Source organism: Adiantum capillus-veneris, chromosome 30 (genome assembly GCF_014529385.1).
Source record: "Adiantum capillus-veneris isolate H3 chromosome 30, ASM1452938v2, whole genome shotgun sequence".
Taxonomy (NCBI): Eukaryota; Viridiplantae; Streptophyta; class Polypodiopsida; order Polypodiales; family Pteridaceae; genus Adiantum; species Adiantum capillus-veneris.
Genome location: NC_140960.1, coordinates 102,490,309 through 102,510,255, shown reverse-complemented (window position 1 = coordinate 102,510,255; position 19,947 = coordinate 102,490,309).

The following is a 19,947-nucleotide window of genomic DNA, read 5'->3' as shown; positions in this document are numbered from 1 at the left end:
TCCTCCACAGGTTAACACTAGGTTGGTAACCTAACAGGACATACAAGTGTCCTTTCAGGGTTTTGAAAAAAACCTCCAAAACCATAGTAGATCCACTCATTTTGTAAAATCCTTTCATGAGGTTATAGTTCAAGGCCTACTACACATGGAAAAAATAAGAAACTTGTAAAATTTCTCATCTTTTGGTCACACCAAGCCTCCAAAGTTGGTGGACCAGTACATTTTCATCAAAACAGTCATTTCTTACGTTTTGTTGCATAAAAATAAGATTAGGGATTTTTGTAGGACTTGAGATAAATTCCCTAGTTAACTTCAATGGGTTGGTGATCAGAACATATGATTGCTTCTCACTCACTATGTTTTGTTTTTCCAAAAGAAATAGGTACAAAAAAGTTGAATTTTTATCATTCTGCAAACCTATCATCAAAGTTTCTATAGCCACGCTCAATACAAATAATATATGCATGTTTTCTTAGTTACCTATTGTCCTTTAGGTTCATAAGAAGCCATGGAGCATGTCAAAAGAATAATACATATCTTACCAAGGGGAATCTTGGGGACAAAGATGAAGTGCTAAATACAGCAAACATGAAAAAACTGGGTTCAACATTATGAGTTGTAGAATCCCATAGAAACTATTCAATATCTAGCCAAATTTGATCCTTATGACTAGATATGGTTACTACCTACAAAATGCATGTAGTTGTCACAAGAAACTAACAATATTGAAAAATCTATACTTGATATACTAGAATGTTTTGTTTTCTTCTATAATTGAAAAAATCAACCATCATTGTCTACTATGCAAAATAGGGTATTAGGTGCCCCAAAACTCAAGGAATATTAGCTTTACGTTACAATATGCGACATAGAAAATCAAAACTGCATTTGGATATCATGCAAGCCACCAAAAAATCATAGAAGAGCTAAAATTGGCTAAAAACAGGATTTGACAATTTTTGTAATTTGGTCATAACTTACAACTTTAACATTTATTTCTCCCTAGAAGCATCAAGACATGTTGAGGACTATTAAAGATAGTTCTCTAGCATTATAGACCTCACAAACATGAATTCTAGAGTGGTATAGTTGCAAAAAGTTGAAAAAAGCCAAAAACAGGACCCGTTTTTTTCACATAGTTTAGGTTGTGAAATGTTGTGCAAGGACAAGGTTAAAGATGGAATTGATATTCCAAAAAAATATCGAGTTTTTTTCAGCTCATGAGACAACTTTCTAGATAGAGAGCACCTCAAAATCCATTTTGAAACCCTTGACATAATTCAAGAAAAATGGTCACTTAACAGGACATAAAAGTGTCCCAGGACATAAAAGTGTCCCATTACCAACCTAGTGTTAAGAAAACCTAGCTTGGACAAGCGGTGGGATTTATATTCCTCCAAGGGAGCCTAGTTTAGATAAGTGCATGATGAAACCAACACTCTTATGATGCAACCAATCATATGATACATCTTTTATGTATGATTCATGCCTCAAGTGAAGAAATGGACTATATTAGTAGTGGACTTTGCTTGGATGAGTTTGAATGTCATTGAAAAGTGGGTTGTTTTCCTCAATTTGGGTCCTAGCTTGGACAAGTGGAGGACCTTAAATAGGTTTAGGTACTCATTTTGAACTTAGCTTGGATAAGTGGTGAGCCTTGAATTCACCTTGAGATAAATCATAGGTAGGACAATAAGGTGTACACAATGATAATAACTGGAATGACTAGTATCTTAATGGTTCAATTGAATAAAACCATGAACGTTTATGTCCAATTTGGTTCTCAATCTATATTCTACATGCATAAATTAGAATGAGACCTTAAGAAAATTGACATCTTTGACAAAAATCTCATTACTTTATATGTGATATGTTGAAAGTTGTCCAACCTAGGAATTGGGATTTTTCCACTTTACATAATATAGTCTTACATCTTCTAGATTTCTAGAACCACTTTACAAAATCAAACATTCTGTCGATGACTTATCTCATCGTTTTGCCTGTCATAGTGGAAACATACTCATAGAGTAAGCAGCAAGGAAATTGGGTAACAAGTATGCCCTATTTTTTTTTTCTGTGTGTATGTGTGTGTCTCCCTCTCTCTCCCTCTTTATATATGCATATTATGTGTGTTGCATTTACAAATGGGCTAAAGAATAGGTGCATACATACCTTGTGTAAAATAAGTGCATTCATATAGATATGTGTGTCTTTCATGATTTTCTTTCTCCAAGTTAAAATGGAATTCATTATGAACATGTCAGACAACAAGTTATGTGTTTACGGTAAATAATGTATGGCGCTTGGGGATTACATCTATCGTACATATTCTTGGTGGTAAACACCAAGTGTATATATTATAGACTCTAGATGTGTTTAGTCTGGAATACTCATTACTTTATTGAATATTTTTGTTCTAGCATTAGAGTTTGATATTCAAACATTTACCTACTTTTGTATGAATAGTGTAGTTCTCTCTCTCTCTCTCTCTCTCTCTCTCTCTCTCTCTCTCTCTCTCTCTCTCTCTCTCTCTCTCTCTCTCTTGTTATCATATATATGTGGACTAAATAATCGATGTATATATACTATATTGCTTGCTCTCAACAATACTTATCTCTCTCTCTCTCTCTCTCTCTCTCTCTCTCTCTCTCTCTCTCTCTCTACATAGTACAAAATTAATGCATAACATATATATTATATAACCATCAAAACTACAATGTGTGGTTGAAAAAAAAGTTTTGAAACTCTCTCTCTCTCTCTCTCTCTGTCTCTCTTTGTGGGGAAGTTTTATATTACATATTTACAATATCACGTTGAAGGTGTTAAACCTTCAACTTCCCAATAATGTGAAGCACTCTTTCTCTCAGGATTTTCTCATGCAGTACTAGTGCATCCTCTACCATCCTATCCCTGATGACAGACAAAGGAACTGTAGGATTGAACTTAGAGACATCCTCAAAGACCTGTGCATTTCTCATAGACCATATGAACCACAAAAACCAAACTCTAAAGTATTGGATGGAAAATTCCAAGGATGAGTCCTAGTGACTATTAACTTTGGAGAAAGTCAAATTGAATTTTGTGATTTGTACCCCCCAAGCATTTGACCACATACTTGCTGACCATTTCCACCATTCAGATACAAGTTTGCAGTGCCAAAATACATGTCTGAATGACTCATCCTTGTTACATACATTACATTTACCATTGGTGAAGCCCTTCTTAGACAGATTCCAAGAAGTGGGGAGCACCCCATTACAGACTCTCCACGAGAAGAACTTAAACTTGAATTGGTTAGGAATGGACCAAATAGCAAATAACACTTTGTCCCACCATTTTGCCTGCATATGTAAGGACCATTGTTTATTACATCTTCTAAATATACATGAACTTGGTAGAGCTGCTACATAGAATACTGAGGATGGGGAGTTCCACCAATTAGCTGCATAACCAGGCAATAACTAGTGCCTGTCTTGAACATTTGGTTGTCCCAGCACTTCCAAGCTGTATACATGGGCTCCAAGTTGATGCCATAATCCTCTCTAATGATTGGCCAGCCTAAATTGTCTCCTGGCAACACAAAACAGTTTCAACTACAAGTCAGAGTCCAAGAATTGATTGATTTGCAATATCCCTTTTATAGAAAGGGAAAGTGCAGACTTCCCCATTGATTTGGCAGGTGGAGATTTAAAAACAAAGCTCCAAAATACATTTTCATCTCCTCATGAATTTCGTGTGTACCTAATCCTTCCTTTCCATAACAAAACAGAGCAAGTATTTTTCCAAGATCTCACAAGCATAGTAGACGTGTCAAAACCAATTTTAATTGGAGCAGTAGTAAACAATTTGTCCTAGCTAGACATGTGCCAAGTGCCATGAAAGTAAACCACAACAGAATCTATCAGTTTCCACAAGCAAATAGACCAATCAGTGTTAGTTTCAAGCATATGTTTTATCAAACATGCCCTTCTAGCCTGTGCATGTATCTTGAAATCCATGATGTGCAGTCCCCCCCTTAGAATAATAATGTTAAATTTTATGCCAATCAATGATAGCTGTAGCAGCTGAAGAGGCATTCCACAAAAACTTAGCCATCAAAGACATACACTTCTGCAACATTTTGTCAGACCAGTCCAAGAGAGGCAGATAGAAAAGCATGTAAGGCATAAAGCAGATTGAACAACTCTTAATCTGACATGAATGGGCCATTCTGTACTATGCCAGGCTGCTATTTTAGCCTGCACTTTGTCAACTACCCATGGCTGGAGCTGTCTTTGAGTGACTCCCACTCCTATTGGATAGCCCAAGTGCCTAAAGATATGCCCTTTAGGGTACCTTTTACCTGACCAAATAAGTGCATTAAACTCTCTTGCAGAGATGTCAATCAAGGATGATTTTTCTAAATTGATGTTCAGACCAGCAGATAGAGCAAACAATTCTAAGGTTTAAGTGCATCTCAAAATATTGACATTGTGAGCTTTCAAAAAGAGGAAAGTATCATCTACAAAACCCTTCCTTGAAATATGTTTAGACCCTAACTAAAGAGTTTGCAAGAATCCAGAAGAAGACAGAGAATCCAAATATGCATATAAAGGGTGGGTAGCAACTCCAGAAAAAAGACGACTAATTGGGCAGCCCTACCTCACTGATCTAGGAGTACGAATTTTGTCAGACAGCCTTCCATTGATCACCACTCTAGAGAAAGCCCCAGTGCCTAGCAAGTTTATGAATCCACTGACTCTAGGCCCAAATCCCATTTTCTTTAGAATGTTGGTAACAAAGTCCCACTGTACTGTGTCAAAAGCCTTTACAAAATCTATTTGAAACATCACCATATCTTGTTTAGAGTTGATAGGATGTTCAATTCCCAATTGGACAGTCAAGATGTTGTCATAGATAGATCTGCCACCCACAAAGCCAGTTTGAGTTGGGTGTATGCATTTTCTCAAATCAGGGGCCACCCTAATGGCAATGACCTTGGCCAAAAGATTGTACAATATTCCCATCATAGTGATGTGACTCCAATCTGTTAAGGTCTTGGGGAGCATAGTTTTGGGGATCAATTTGATTATGCCTTGCTTCAATGTAGGATCCATGCATTGAGAGAGCCAGATAGCATTGAGCAATGAACAGATTGTTTTGTTCAGATCTGGCCAGAAAGAAACCATGAACTCTTTAGAGAGACCACATATGCCAAGGCATTTTTCATTGGGCAACTTCTTCAGTGCATATAGAATCTCAGCCTCATTGAGTGGCTGCTCCAGTCTCAATGTTGTTGACTTCTCAATGCATGGATCAACCACTTGCAACAAAGTCTGAATTGCATTAGACCTTGCTTGTGATACATCAGGCCCAACATTCAGGAGACCATCATAATAATTTACTGTTGCTGCCATAATGTCAGAGCCCTTACATAGTGGAGGCCCATCCCCATGATGCAACATTGTCAAGCTCTGCCTTTTTTTTGTGCTTCAATTTCTTGTAAAAGCCCTTGGATACATCCTTACCATCATTAATCACCCGTCGTCTACATAAGTATCTCTGCTTTTTGGTTTGAGCTATCTCCCATTCTAAAGTTACCCCCTGGCTTGAGCCAGTTTATGTAGCTCAGTTTGACTCAGGACAACAGATTTGTTACCAGATTTTAGAACTAATTCTCTGGCAATATTTGTCCCCTGAAGCAATTTTTCATTACCTTGCTTAGCCACAAACTTCCGTACATCCCTGATACATTGTTGCATGCCAGATACAATGCAGAGCCAGGCAGACAAAGGATTATCAAATGTGACAATACCAACATTTATGACATGCAAAACCTACTGTCTGAAAACTTTATGACTAAGCAAAGATTTATTTATCATTAATGGCTTAGAGTGTCGAAATTCATGCATACTATCCAGATTAGAGTTGAACAATAGGGAAATGATCTGAAAGGGCCGTGGAGAGGTCCACCTGCATTTTTTTTTAATTGGGCAACCAATCTGACCCAACAAAGTAAATTCTATCTAATCTAAACCAGGACTCCCTGATGAGATAGAGAGTGAAAAGTAAAACCAAGAGAAGGTCTAGTAGCAGTAGTCCAAGCATCAGTCAAAGAAACAGAATTTTGAAGCCTCTACCGCAGATATAATAGGAGAAAGAGTTGTGGAGTGGTCAGCATGTTGCACCATGCTGAAGTATCCTCCTAGAACCCCCTTGGCCCATGGAATATTAGCTAGCCAATCCCAGATAGGTATCCTTTGAGCAGAGTCATTAGGAGCATATACATTTGCAATTTTCAAGGGCCCAAGGTCAGTGGTAACCTGAATAATGGAGCACCTACCTGATTGATGATCCAGAAGCCAATGAGGATGCATGGAGTTTATTACATAGGTCAGGGTACCAGAGTAATATCTTGGTTTCCCTCCAAAGAACAGTGTGTACTCCTTAAAATGCATAGTTAGAACTTCTTTATCATGCATTTTATGTTCTTGAACCAAGAAAATATCAAGATCAGCTTCAGTAGCCAGTTGTGGAAAGTTAGAATCCTTGAAGGGTGGCTTAACCCTTTAGCATTAAAGGATGCTATCTTCATACAGAATACAGGGGTGTTCATGACAGTTTGAGTCTCCTTATCACTAGAGCTATGTGTCATATGCACCTCTATGTTAAAATGAGATTTCCCTATGTGGGGGACATCATCTTTTGCAGCTGAGTGCTAAAGTATCACTGAATCAATTGCTGCAAAGGTGTCTGGTGAAGGGATGTCCTATAGGATATCAAAGACATTTGGAGAAGCATAACCAATGATGGGAGCAAAGAAAACCCCAAACCCCGACGGCCTCTAAAACACCGGGGGCTAGATTGCATGCCTCGAGCCTGTCACACGGTAGAGAAAATAGGGGGCACCACCTAGCTTTGAGCGGCTAGGACGCAGAGGACGATGATATGAACACCGCAAACTTACACACACACACACACACACACACACACAGAGATAGATAGATAGAGAGAGAGAGAGAGAGAGAGAGAGAGAGAGAGAGAGAGAGAGAGAGAGAGAGAGAGAGAGAGATATTTACAAATGAAGAAAACCCTCGGGGGTGTGAGGGAGAATTTTTTATGTAGTATTTACAATGACCTTCCTTCCAGCGAGGCGGCACACCATGGTGATAGAGAGGTAGGGAGAAAAGATGGTGAAACTACTTGGTGAGTTCTCTAAAGACGACTTGATGATTGTGAAGCTTGCTACCAAGAACGTGTGTCCATGTGTGCATCGATGATTGGAGTCGAGAGGTGGACGTGGCTCCCTTCACATGGTGCAATTCTCAAGGCAAACCATCACACAAGGCCCCTCCCCGTGATGCCAATAGTGTCAACTCTTCCCACTAAAACTCTCCCAAGTGCTGACCTCTCATAAACTTGCCCCCCCCCCCCCGATAGTGACCTCTCAGTGCCCTTTTATAGTTGTTGGCTGCTTGGGTTAGGGTAATCCTGATTTGATTAGGGTAAGCTAATCAGGGAGACAAAGCAAGCGGTGGGCCCCGTGTGGTTGACCCTTGCTTTGTCTTGGGAGTTATTTAAAATGAAAACCTCTAGGTGGGCCTTTGTGACCATCACCTAGAGAGAGGGAATTTACAAACTGGGAATTTTACGAGGCTTGCGTGAAAACTAAAAGAAATGGTGATGATAACCTACAAATTACTAAAAATGGTGTCGTGGCTGTGTGATGCCGGCAAATGGTGTTGAGGCGGTCCGGGGCGGGCAACAAGAAGAGCGGCCTCTAAACACCCTTTGAGGCTCCCGTGCTACTCAATTGGGGCTGGGTCAAGCACAATCAGAGACAACAACAACCCACAGCCAGAAACCAAACAAGAAAAGGGGTGAAGGGGATCGGGGAGCACCACAGACGGAGAGTGAGAGAGAGATAAGGAGACACACACACGATGTGGGTGGGGAGACTCAATGAGTGAGCAGCCCCCTATACACTTATGCTATGTATAAGGTATACAAGTCAGTGGGCGCCCAGACTCTGGGCGGCCGGGCAAGGCATAGGCGCCTATACCCCAACAACCTCCCACTTAAAGGAGACTGTGCCTTTAAGCAAGAGAGCCTAGTCTAAAGACTACAAAAGGCGAGAGAAAACCGCTCTCAACCGATGCCCACTGGCTGGCTGTGATCGTGTGCATCCGGCTGTCCTGCTCCCGTGTAAGTCCATACACCACCAGACATACCGCACACGTACTGCAAGTATGTACGCAATACCTGCATATCTCCCTCGTGCACTATGCCATCATCAGTCAACAAACGACTGACAACCCCAACTGCAAATGCTCCCATTGTAGCTGCGATATCCGGTCTCAAGATCAACATCTCATACATGAGACCACCGAATGCCGATGCAATGCTAGCGGGCCTTGCTAGCTCTACGGAGCATGCATCAACATATATATCCCTGGCAATAGGCATCTCTGACTGACAAGGCGCGTCAGCCACATGCATCTCCTGACTTTCCTCAAAAGACGCATCAACCTATCGTGCAACCTCAGAGCAAACCAGCTGCTCTAGGTGTCTGCTGGAAGACATATCCTGTACAACTATATCCCCATGCTCACTGTCGAGCATAGAAAGGAATGACTGCATAATCGCTGACATCTCAGTCTCCTCTATAATCATCCACTGCAAATATGACCACTCAATCTGCTGTGACTCACTAGAGCTCTCATGCTCTAACTCCGTATGCATAGACTCTTGCACAACGTCCTCCTGTCGTGACTCACTAGAGCAAGACCGCTCTACCTGTCTATCCTGCATAGAAGTATCTCACACAACTGACTCTTTGCTTTGCTCAGTCACTAACAAAGCATGCCTGTATGACTCTGTCACCTCTCTGTGTGAGTGCTCAAGTCGTGCCCCAACTGTGTGTACAACGAGCTCACTACTCTGCACTCCATGCAAAGCATCCTGCAACCCACAAGCAAATGAGACTCGCCTGCTCTCTCGCTCTCTACCTGGCTGCGTGATCACAGAGAAAACACTGTCTCTCGCGTGATCCACATGCAATGGGTAACCTGTACCACTCCTAGCACCTCTCGCAATCACTAGCAAACCCAAATGCATCACAAAATCTCGCTCTCGTAGCGAAATCTGACATCCACAATTTCTAAGCTGACCAATCGAGATCAAACTCACTGTCAAATCTGGTACATAGCGCACATGTCGTAACAAGTAAGATGCACCACTCGGTAATGACAATCTCACATCTCCTGCACCTGCTATCGCATGCACCGATCCATGGGTCAAATGTACACTGCCAAGCATCCCGCTAGAATAGCTACAAAACCATGCACGATGCGGCGTGACATGAAACATAGGATCTGCGTCTAGCAACCACTGCGAAGGGAGTGCACTATCCACATGTATAACATCTCGTGCATAGCTTGAGGTAAAAGTGACATCCCCGTCACTAGTATACTCCGACACTACATCTGCCTCAACTGTCAAAGCAACTGAGTCCATGGCATCACTACATACATCTCTGAGACTGCCATGTCTCCTACGATGTCGCATACGACGAAAACAGCGTCGTCTAACGTGTCCAGAATGACCACAATACCAACATGTCACCTGTGGGCGTGCTCGTGAATGTACATGTCTCACACGAGTCCGTGATGACTCAGATCTATCATACATATCATGTAATCTGCGCCAAAGTGCTCTCGAAGTACTCTCATACATAACAAGAGCATATACAGATTCCGCAAGGTGCAAAAAGAGTGTAGATAGTGCCATCTCCTCTAGCTCCTGCCATTGATCGTCAGACATGTTTGAAGGTCTACCTACATCACCACTCAATGGTCGATGCAACCCTCGCCGTGTCAATGCATCAAGCATACACTCTCTCCATGCCGCAAAGTCTGACCCATCAAACATGCGCATCTGTGAGAGGTCACAATCTGATCGATCACCTGTCTCTGCCATGAGCACAATAGCAAACTAGAAAGCAAAACCACCTCACCAACAACACCTGAAAACTGTCTACCAATATGGACAGAAACACAATGTAAAACCTGTGAGACACACTCCAAAATAGAGCTCCCGCAATGTCAATACAAGCCTCACCTACTCTACTATCACACTGCAATCTGTGAGCTAATCACCAAGCCCACACTGTGCGGTATCGATGCATACACATGCACAAATCTCCCACCTGCAGAGAACACCGCACGCAAATGCTGAGTGCAACCCGTAATCTCTACCTAGATCGCATAAATGATGCGCATAAAAGTCCTGGGAAAATTTCGCCAGAGTTTCGACGCACAATGGCTATCAACAAAAAATAACCATTGTCCTGCAAGCTCAATACAATGAGCAATCAATGCGCATCAAACTACACTCAACATACATGCATAAGCTCTGCAAAACTATGGCAAACAATGCTCGAGATCACAAGACTCTCCCACCTGAGAGCAAACCACTGTCTCAAGCAAAGAAAGATACACAACTCCTCACTCTTGCGAGAGTGGATACAAAAACACAAAACTGTGTCCAAACTGACAAAACCTGTCAAAGTGAGAGTAAACACTCGATCACAAACTATGGCGAGAATCTGGGAAAAATCCGACAGAATTTCCCCTGAAAACTGAGCAAAAAACTCAAGTACAATCTCTACCATAAACCATAACACTACTCAATGCCAATGAGTAGAAATGCTAAAATGGCTCCACATTTTCACATACAATGGCAATCCGCACTCAACATACATCAACGGAGTGACCGCGCATAAGCAAGCGCCAAAAGATTTGCAATCCGAAAACTTGATCAATGCGAAAACAATGCTCTCAAGAGAGCTCACTAGCACTTGAAAGTGCTCGCCAAAATGCATGTATAATGGGCATCAACCGTGCTCCATAACCATATGCAAACCATCCGCAAAGACCATGAATCCAAGCACAAAATCACTGCCAAAGTATCCTGTGAAAACCAGTGAAAGAAGCTCCACCTATGTGCTCCAAAAACCTGCGTCTCTCAAGAGACCGCTTCGGTGGTGTGTAAAAGCCTCCGTACTTCATTGCCCAAGTCTACCAAAAAACCCTCAAACCACAAGCTTAACACAAGCTGCAATTGCATCTTCAGCTCAGAATTTATGCACTCAACTTCAAGCATCTCCCGTGCTTCCAAAAGTGCATCAAACTCGCACACAATGCGACAACAGAAAATCTAGAATTTTCTGTATACAGTCAGTCTGAGCTGAATATCAGCAAAACGGTGATGAATTTGTAAAACGTTTCTTCTGCAAAGTTGTAGACCACGTCGAAACGGATGGGCTTCCCGGACAGAATTCTCAGATCTGCATTCTACAAGGAGAAAAACGAATCCGAAAACTGTGCTCCTGCGCACAGTTTTAGGGCAGCACCTTCACTTACACACAATCTTCCACACTCCTTTCTGAGCTTCCACAAGAGCATACATGACTCTCAACTGAGCTCACAAGCTCCCATTGCATTCTCACAAAGCTTCCAAGCTTTCTTAATCTCTCTACCGTTGAGAGTGAGCGAGCTATCGCCTCGAAGCTCTCAAAGCCGTCGTGCTCTCTGCGGTCACCAGAGCTCTGATACCAATTGAAGGGGATCGGGGAGCACCACAGACGGAGAGTGAGAGAGAGAGAAGGAGACACACACACAATGTGGGTGGGGAGACTCAATAAGTGAGAAGCCCCCTATACACTTATGCTATGTATAAGGTATACAAGTCAGTGGGCGCCCAGACTCTGGGCGGCCGGGCAAGGCACAGGCGCCTATACCCCAACAAGGGGCACCACCTAGTTGTAGATGCGAATTAGGACGCACGTGATATCTCCTTGTACTCAAACGCAGAAAGAGAGGGGAATGCAAGATAGCCACACACACAAAACAAAAACATTCACCACGCCAGAGAGAGGTAAAGCGCACAAATCAAATTGAGCAACTCAGTCTTAGCCTTAAAGACTAGATGCACACAAAGCTTGATGAGAAATAGAGAGACAACACAAAACTTGACCTTGTTGCCAATACACAAATTGTCTTAGGGTCACGGGAGCCCTCTCACCGAGCACCCTCTTACAATTTACCTTTTAGGCAAACAATTCAACAAGCCCTCAAACCACCAAGCATGAAATGGCACAACAAACTTCAAGGACAATATACCTTCAACCACCTAATGAGCCAACTTATCAAGTCAATTTGGAGAGTCAATTTGGAGAGAAGAGTCGTAGTTGCAGCATACAATTGCACCCAAAACTATGAATCTTATTTATGGACAAGAGTAGGCTACAAGTGTGATTGCAGAGTATAGTATCACTCCACTCCTCTAGATGGCATACCTAACTTCAAGCTTCTCCATGCACCTATGTGTAGTGATGGAATAGAGCACTCACAATGCACACACTCTACACAACTAGGCTTGAAGAGTGGTGTGTTATGTGTTGAGAATGGTGTGGTGTAGTGTGATCATGTGATGATTTACAAGGGAGAGAAGGGCTCTATTTATAGGTTTTAGAAGCCCCGATTTGGATTAGGCCTAATCAAGTTTATTTGAAGGAAAAAAAGATTATGCATATTTTTATTTTTTTTAATGAGGGTGGGTCTCTCTTGTCCTTTGAGTCACATGGATGTGGGCTCAAGGGAAGAGAATTATTGAGGATGAAAGGAGAGAGGGATTGAGTGAATAATTTGGGAGGGCCTACTCTAGTAGAGGTTGCATTTTACAATAAGGTTAGTGGTTAGTAGTTAGTAATTATCACTAAAAAATATTTACAAAATCATTCACCAAATGGTGAGATATATGATAAGAAAAGTTAGAGAATGGATAAGCTTGTAAAGAGAGGTTGAAGCTTTGGAGAAGTTGACATTTACCTCTTTATAGCACCGGAAGAAGAAGCAGTCAGCATGGCGAAGCAACGCGTGTCGATGAAGCTATGTTATTCAAACCTTGGAAAATTCATGATAAAAGAATTCATTTGCAGAGGTTATCCTTGGATTTTTGCTGATTTTCTGAAGTTCTTTACAAAGTTGAAGAGAGTATGGTAATATGGACATATATGTAGAGAGAAAGGGGGACACATAAGGTGTAGAAATGGAGGATGAAGGCTATGGAGGTGTGAGAGATGTGACAATGGTGAAGAGGGTGAATTAGGACATGGGATTTGCAGGTTTGGGAGTGGGAAGGAGAGGGAGGAGTGTGTGTGAAAGAGGAAAATGATAAAGTGGAAGAGGGAGTGTGGCTACATAGCATGGGAAAACTAGGGTCCACCAATAAAATCATAGCTCACAGCTCGTACCTCAAAAAAATTTGAAACAATTTGAGGTGAAAGTTCAGCTCACGAGCTACAACTTTTATTTGTATCACCCTTTCAAATTCGGGGAGCATGTGATCTTTACAAATTCAGTAAAACCGACTGTTTTTTCCACTGCACAAGGTCCTTGTGAGGTCCTTCTTTGGATGATTCTTTTGAATACCTCCAATAGTGAGCTCCCCATGGTGCATGCATGCATGCCACATACCCTTGACCTTATTTGGTAGGTCTATAATTGAAGATATTGTTGAGATCATGATATAAGTGAATAGTACAACTAAGAAAATCAAATATTTAGGGGTCTAAAAAAATATGTACATGTCAAATATAAATAATATAGGTGGAAAAAATATAAAGGGGTCAAAATAAATCTCTCTCATTATAAGTCTACCATAAAAAGATGAATATTTTTGGTGTTCTAATCTATGAGAGTAAAAGAGAATAGATGTAGGAAGGAAAAATCACAATAGTGAAAAAATATACACATAAATAAAACTAGTTTTTTTGGATTTTTGTTGGGATGGAGTTACACCAAAAATAAGAGAAGCTTGTATGAAATTATTTTTATATGGAATAAAGAGTATGCAAAATGGTAAGAAAAAATATGTTAATGGTGAGTCAATGTACATAGCATAAATAACACACCATAGGTAGAAATATTTAAATAAATATCAAAATAATTATGAAAAATCCTTTTATTTAGGCCCTATATACAACGAAATATTTACACACAAATGGGCCATAATATACTTATATTTTTTATTTTATTTTTATTTTTTTGGCTCAACTAGCCCAGTGACTAGCTAATTAAGGGTTTTTAAGAAAATATAGGAAAAGTCCCCTAACTCACACACGCCTATGTACGGTGAAATGGTAGGGATAACCAAAATGTTTGAGTGATTTGATAGGATGAGGTAGCTTACTATGGCAATTATGGAAAGCCGAAAAACGGGTATCAATCTGTTGCCGGTGTGTCAGTGTAGCGTGTACATCTTTCGGGGTCGGTTGGGGCATGCCTTTGGCGCATTTGTCCTTTTTGTTGTCGGTGTCACGTGCTTTAGGTTCCTCCTTCTTTTGTCAAGGTCGTTGTTGTCGTTTAATTTTCTTCTTCTTTTGTATTTCACCGGTGCGTGCGTACACGCGTGTCGTGTGTATATATATGGGTGCGTGAATGAGTACGTATAAGTGTAGGTATATATAAGTGCGTATTTGTATATGTGCCTGCTCATCGGTACGTGTGTGTACATGTGTGAGTGCATGAGCGTGTGTGTATATGTATTTGTATATGTATGTGTGTGCTCGAGCGTGCATGCGTGGGAACATGGGTAAAAATATTATGTATGTATATATATATATATAATATTATTATTATTAATTTTGTTTTCTGTTTACTGGCAGCCTGCTGCGGCTACGCTAGGATGAGTGGGGGAATGGTGTGGTCAGAGAGAGGGTGTGTGTGTGTGTGTGTGTGTGTGTGTAGAGAGAGAGAGAGAGAGAGAGAGAGAGAGAGAGAGAGAGAGAGAGAGAGAGAGAGAGAGAGAGAGAGAAAATTTTTTGCACCTTCGGGTTGGAGAATGAGAGAGAGAGAGAGAGAGAGAGAGAGAGAGAGAGAAATGGCCTGCTTGCGGGCTCCTGCACAGCGCCAGAGAGTGAGAGAGAGATGGGGTGAGGTAGTGAGGTGGTGAGGGAGGGATAAGGATGAGGGTGTGTGTGTGTGTGTGTGTGTGTATGGATGAGAGAGAGAGCGAGTTGGATATTTTACGCACCTTCATAGGCTGGCTGAGAGCAATCGGCTGAGAGCGAGAAGGGGTCGGGGTGACGTGGCAAGAGGATGAGGGGGGGGGATGGTGTGTGTGTGTGTATAGAGAGAGATAGAGCGAGAGGTTTTACTGCACTGTGCCTTCGGGTTGGAGAACGAGCGAGAGAGAGAGAGAGAGAGAGAGAGAGAGAGAGAGAGAGAGAGAGAGAGAGAGAGAGAGAGAGAGACTAATGAGATGGCGGCCGGGGGGGGGGGGGGCTGCACCTTGTGGGTCTAACAGAAGAGAGCGAGGGAGGGGGGGGGGAGAGGGGGTGGGTGTGTGTGGATAAGAATACGAGAGAGAGAGGGGGAGATAGTGGGAGGGGGGGGGAGAGGGGGAGAGGGAATATTTTCATACTATTGGCTTGTATAGAGAGCGAGGGAGGAAGTGGGAGAGGGGGTGGGTGTGTGTGGATAAGAATACGAGAGAGAGAGAGAGTTCTCATGCGGCTATGGGCTCGACACAGCGGGAGCGCCAGAGAGGAAGCGAGAGAGGGGGTGGGTTCTCGAGGCCGCTCCTGGCCGAGGGTGGCCAGTAAGGGGGGGTTCATTGAGGGTCAACGGGGTGTGGGTAAGAGAGAGAGATTATTAGAGAGAGAGAGAGAGAGAGTGTGATCGGCCATTGATAGGCAACGAGGGAGATAGAGAGAGAGAGGATTGGCCAGACCACCTGCGGCCTGGATGAAGAGCGCTGGACCACCTGTGGGAATGTGGCCGCCTTGTTGGCTGTGAGCGAGAGAGAGAGGGGTTGAAATGGATGAGGGAGAGAGAGATTTTTGCTGAAAAGGGAGAGAGGGGAAGAGGTAGGTGAGTAGGACATATGAGAGAGAGAGAGAGAGAGAGAGAGAGAGAGGGAGGGAGAGATTTCATTCGATGCCCGCCTAGGGAATAAAACTAAAGGGAGAGAGAGAAAAGGGAGAGTGAAATCGAGGGTGGCCTTCTAGGCTGGGGCATGGACGAGCGAGGGCATGGGGGGTGATAAGGTCGGCCAGTCGAGGGGGGCAGCCATGTGACGAGTCCATGCTAGTAAAAACGAGCATCGTGCAGTTGACCAGGCATTGCCGAGCCTTCCAACGATGCTGCCTTGTTCCGACATAGGAAAAATAAACCCTTTTTTCTTTTTTTCCTTTGATTTTTCAAAATCGGCTATCATTAGCCGTCCCCTTTTGGCTAGAGGCATTCATGTCTCTAGCCTTGACTCTGATTCTTCTTCAGCTGAGCTATAGGAGCCGATATAGAGTTGCCTTCTGAACTAGCCATTCCATTTGGCCATTGGTGAGATTTCTGGGATATTCATGAATCTACAACAGGTCCGGGTGATAGACTTTTCCTTGGAATAGTGTCAGTTGATTAAACGGTAAGCCCATGGCTTCCAGGACTTTGTGCCAGTGTCCTCTTGGATCCCAAGTGAAAAATAGGATTATTGTCCGCAGTGTTCGAGCAATAAAATTTGCATGCCAAATAGGACCAAATTTGTAACCACGAGTAGCGAGAGGTGAAATGATCATGTTGGCTCCTGCAAAGACAGAACTGAAAATTATGATTCCCAAGAGTGTGGCAAGAATCCACCACATATGGCAGCCTAGTTGGTGTGGTGAGCTCCAGTTGTTTTTAGAACCTTGCTCACTGTCGTGACTGGAAAAACTTGCAAGCATATTATGCCTCTTTTGGGTGTGCTTAGACATGTCAGCTTCCTTTTCTGATGCTAATAGTAAGCCACCTACCTTGCGGCTTAAATACAAGCATGATCCACTTACCTCTCTCCAAAGAGAGGATGCACTATTTGTAAAAAATTGCACCAAATTGGGAATGAGGCCTTCATTCTTGTACCTTATCAGCCTTTTGTCTATCGATGGCTCCTTAACTCTTATCTCCGTGCTGATCTTATCTCTATATGTTATAGCGGCTAGCCATAGCCATAGGTCTGATGCATCCCATGCAAACACAATGTTGTGTTGTGGAGGAGTCTGGAACATTCTTAAAAGGTTGGCAGCAAATTGATCATAAAATTTACTTTGAACACCCTCACATATGCTGGAGGCCTTATTGATCTCCAAGTTTATAACATCTTTCAGTAGACTAGAGGCATTACCCATCTCTAAGTATATAGCACTACACAATAAAGTCTTGATTGGCTGCCAAGCACTTGGAGCAATATCCAACTCCAAACCTTCATTCTTGCTTACCTCTTCGTTATGGTACTCTAGTGAAAATTTATTGATGCAAGATTCCTTTAGCTTGCTACACTATCCTTGGTCCATGCAGGTGCACAGGCTTCTGTTTTCAAAGCCCTCCCCTTTGCTTGATATGTTTTCCATCTTCTGCAAAGCCTTGCCAGCAGTCTGATCTTCCTCTTCTCTTGTATCTTCCATGCTCTTTGCATTCCTCTTACTCTGAAGAGGCCTAATCAACACTTTACACTTTCTTACCCTTACTGCCCAATGCTGTCGATTGATCGCTTTGGTGCCTATCTCATCCAGGGTTAAAGATGTACTCACATTTGTAACACAATTTTCTTGACTTACCTCCCCTGGTAGGATAGCATCTTTTGATTCTTTAACCTCTTGTCCGACTGCTTCATTCCTTTGAAAAAACTTCTCGCTTGATCCCCGGGGAGGTCACCTAAGAAAAATGTAACCTATCACCTGAGTTCAACAGAAGGGTATTTAAAGTTCTTAAAACTTACAGAAATATATATACAGAAGGACATTGTTTTTTCAAATTTGAAAAAAACTTAAAGATTTTAAAAGAAAAGGGTACATTATATTCCTAACAAAATTCACAAGTAAGGGGTTTTACAAACATGTCTTAAATGCACGTGATATGGTAGTTTTACACATAGTGAACTCCCCGAGGCTTGATCGCTCTTCTGTTATCTTCATCTTGACCTCTTCTGCAAGACCAATGATAGTGTGCGGGAATCAATTGGTGGTGGGCGTAAGATGAGTGTAAGTGGTGATTGTGGCGGTGGTTGCATCGGTGGCTATAGGAATTGAACTGGTGGGGCTAGGTATGGTTGCACTGCTGGTGGTGGGATTTGAACGGGTGAGATTGGTTGCCTGGGTGGCGATGGTCTCTCCCTTGGCAGAGAGATCTGATTTTGTCTCCCCCCTCTATTGAAATTCTGCCTCCTTGCATGTGGACAGTAGTACATACCATGGCCTTCCTCCCCGCAATTGTAGTAGTGGTACTCTTGGTTCTGCCTTCATTGTCCTCTCTCTTGTTCTCGAATCCTGACAGGTGCATGCCCTTGCTGCACCAGATGCACGGATAAAATCTCTAGTTGGGTGGTGATGCGACTCAGAAAGTCTTGCTGCTCCTCTGATGCCTCTTGAGGTTGGGCTCGATGACTGGCTGTTTTGCAGTCACTGGGGTTGGTCGGGCCGAGCTTGTTTCCTCTGACTCGTTTACTCTTGCTTGCATGTGCAGCTTCTTGTCTTTAAGGCGGTCTACTTCTACTACCAACTCATATGTTGCAGGAAACATTCCCTTCACCTTCTCTCTAAGCGGTGACCATAGACCACCAATGAAATGGTCCTTCTTTAGGAAATTAGGCGCTCCTTTGCCTTCCTCTAGTGAGGCAACCCATCTATCCCATAAGTCCACAAATTTGGACTCGTAAGTGGCATACTCTAGCAGACCTTCCTGCTTTGATTCCGTCACTAGCTGCCATAGCTTCTCCGAGGTTGTGCCTCCTCCAAACCTCTTTACAAAAGCAGCCCTTAACACATCCCATGCATTCTTGGTAGCGTGAGGCAATGCATTATACCAGGATTTGGCCTCTACTTTCATCAGTAGAGGAAAAATTCGAAGTTGTGAAGCGTCGTCATCTTTGTTGGAGACGACACATGCAATGTCAAAATCATCCAAAAAGTTCTTCTCCCTTGTTTTTACAGAACGTGGGGAAAGAAACACTTGCCATGATAGTGACTCAAAAAATTACAAACCTTTTCTTTTAAAAAAAATCTTAATGACAGTAGCGGCTCATAGCGGCTTTTTACAGGGTTGGGTGGATAGATTAAAACAGGATAAGGAATGGATCACAAAGCTGGAACATAATAAAAATGCTTACATCAAAAGAGTGGTAGTAGTCCAGAAGGGGCAAGATGATGGGATGTGGAGATCTCAAAATTTCATCAAGCACCTCGGCTCCGAATAAGAAAACAATCTTTTGTTGGTAGAATATCTTCCTATCAATATACACGTTTACATGCATGTGTTGCAAGAAACGGAAAGGAAATACTTCTGGCCTATTGTTATTATCCATGATGGGTGTAGGGCAAGGATCTTGACCACTAGGGTTGTGTACCTCATGTGTTGATGAGGTGACACCTTCACCACATGCTCCTACCTCTTGTAGTAGTCCGCACAATCCTTCACATTAGGTTCAAAACAGACTGGGCGAGAAGAGTCTACCTCAATCGGCTTTCCATTCTGCATGCGATGACGGTGCTTGGGTGGTCGAACTTCATTTGAACTTCCCAGGCCTAGAGAGAGTGTAGACCCACTTGCGTCCACCAAATGATTCAGGCTTTCGGACTTAGATTTCGTGGTTGATATAGTTGATAACTCTTCTCGAAGCATTAGAGAGAAAACACTTGGTGCTACAGAAAATCTGACTGTCGTGAGAGTGCCGCAGTTTCCAAAAGTAAAAATTACTGTTTTTTCTTCACTTCCTCTGTCGGCACTCATTGACCGAATGCGTTGGTTGACAGTAGTGATGGCACTTCATAGGCCTCCCACCTGATGCTCTCAATTTGTGGTTAGAACGAGCAACACAAGATGGAGAATTTACCTCTTGAATACGGACAACACTGCAGCCTGGCAGTAGTACTTCAAT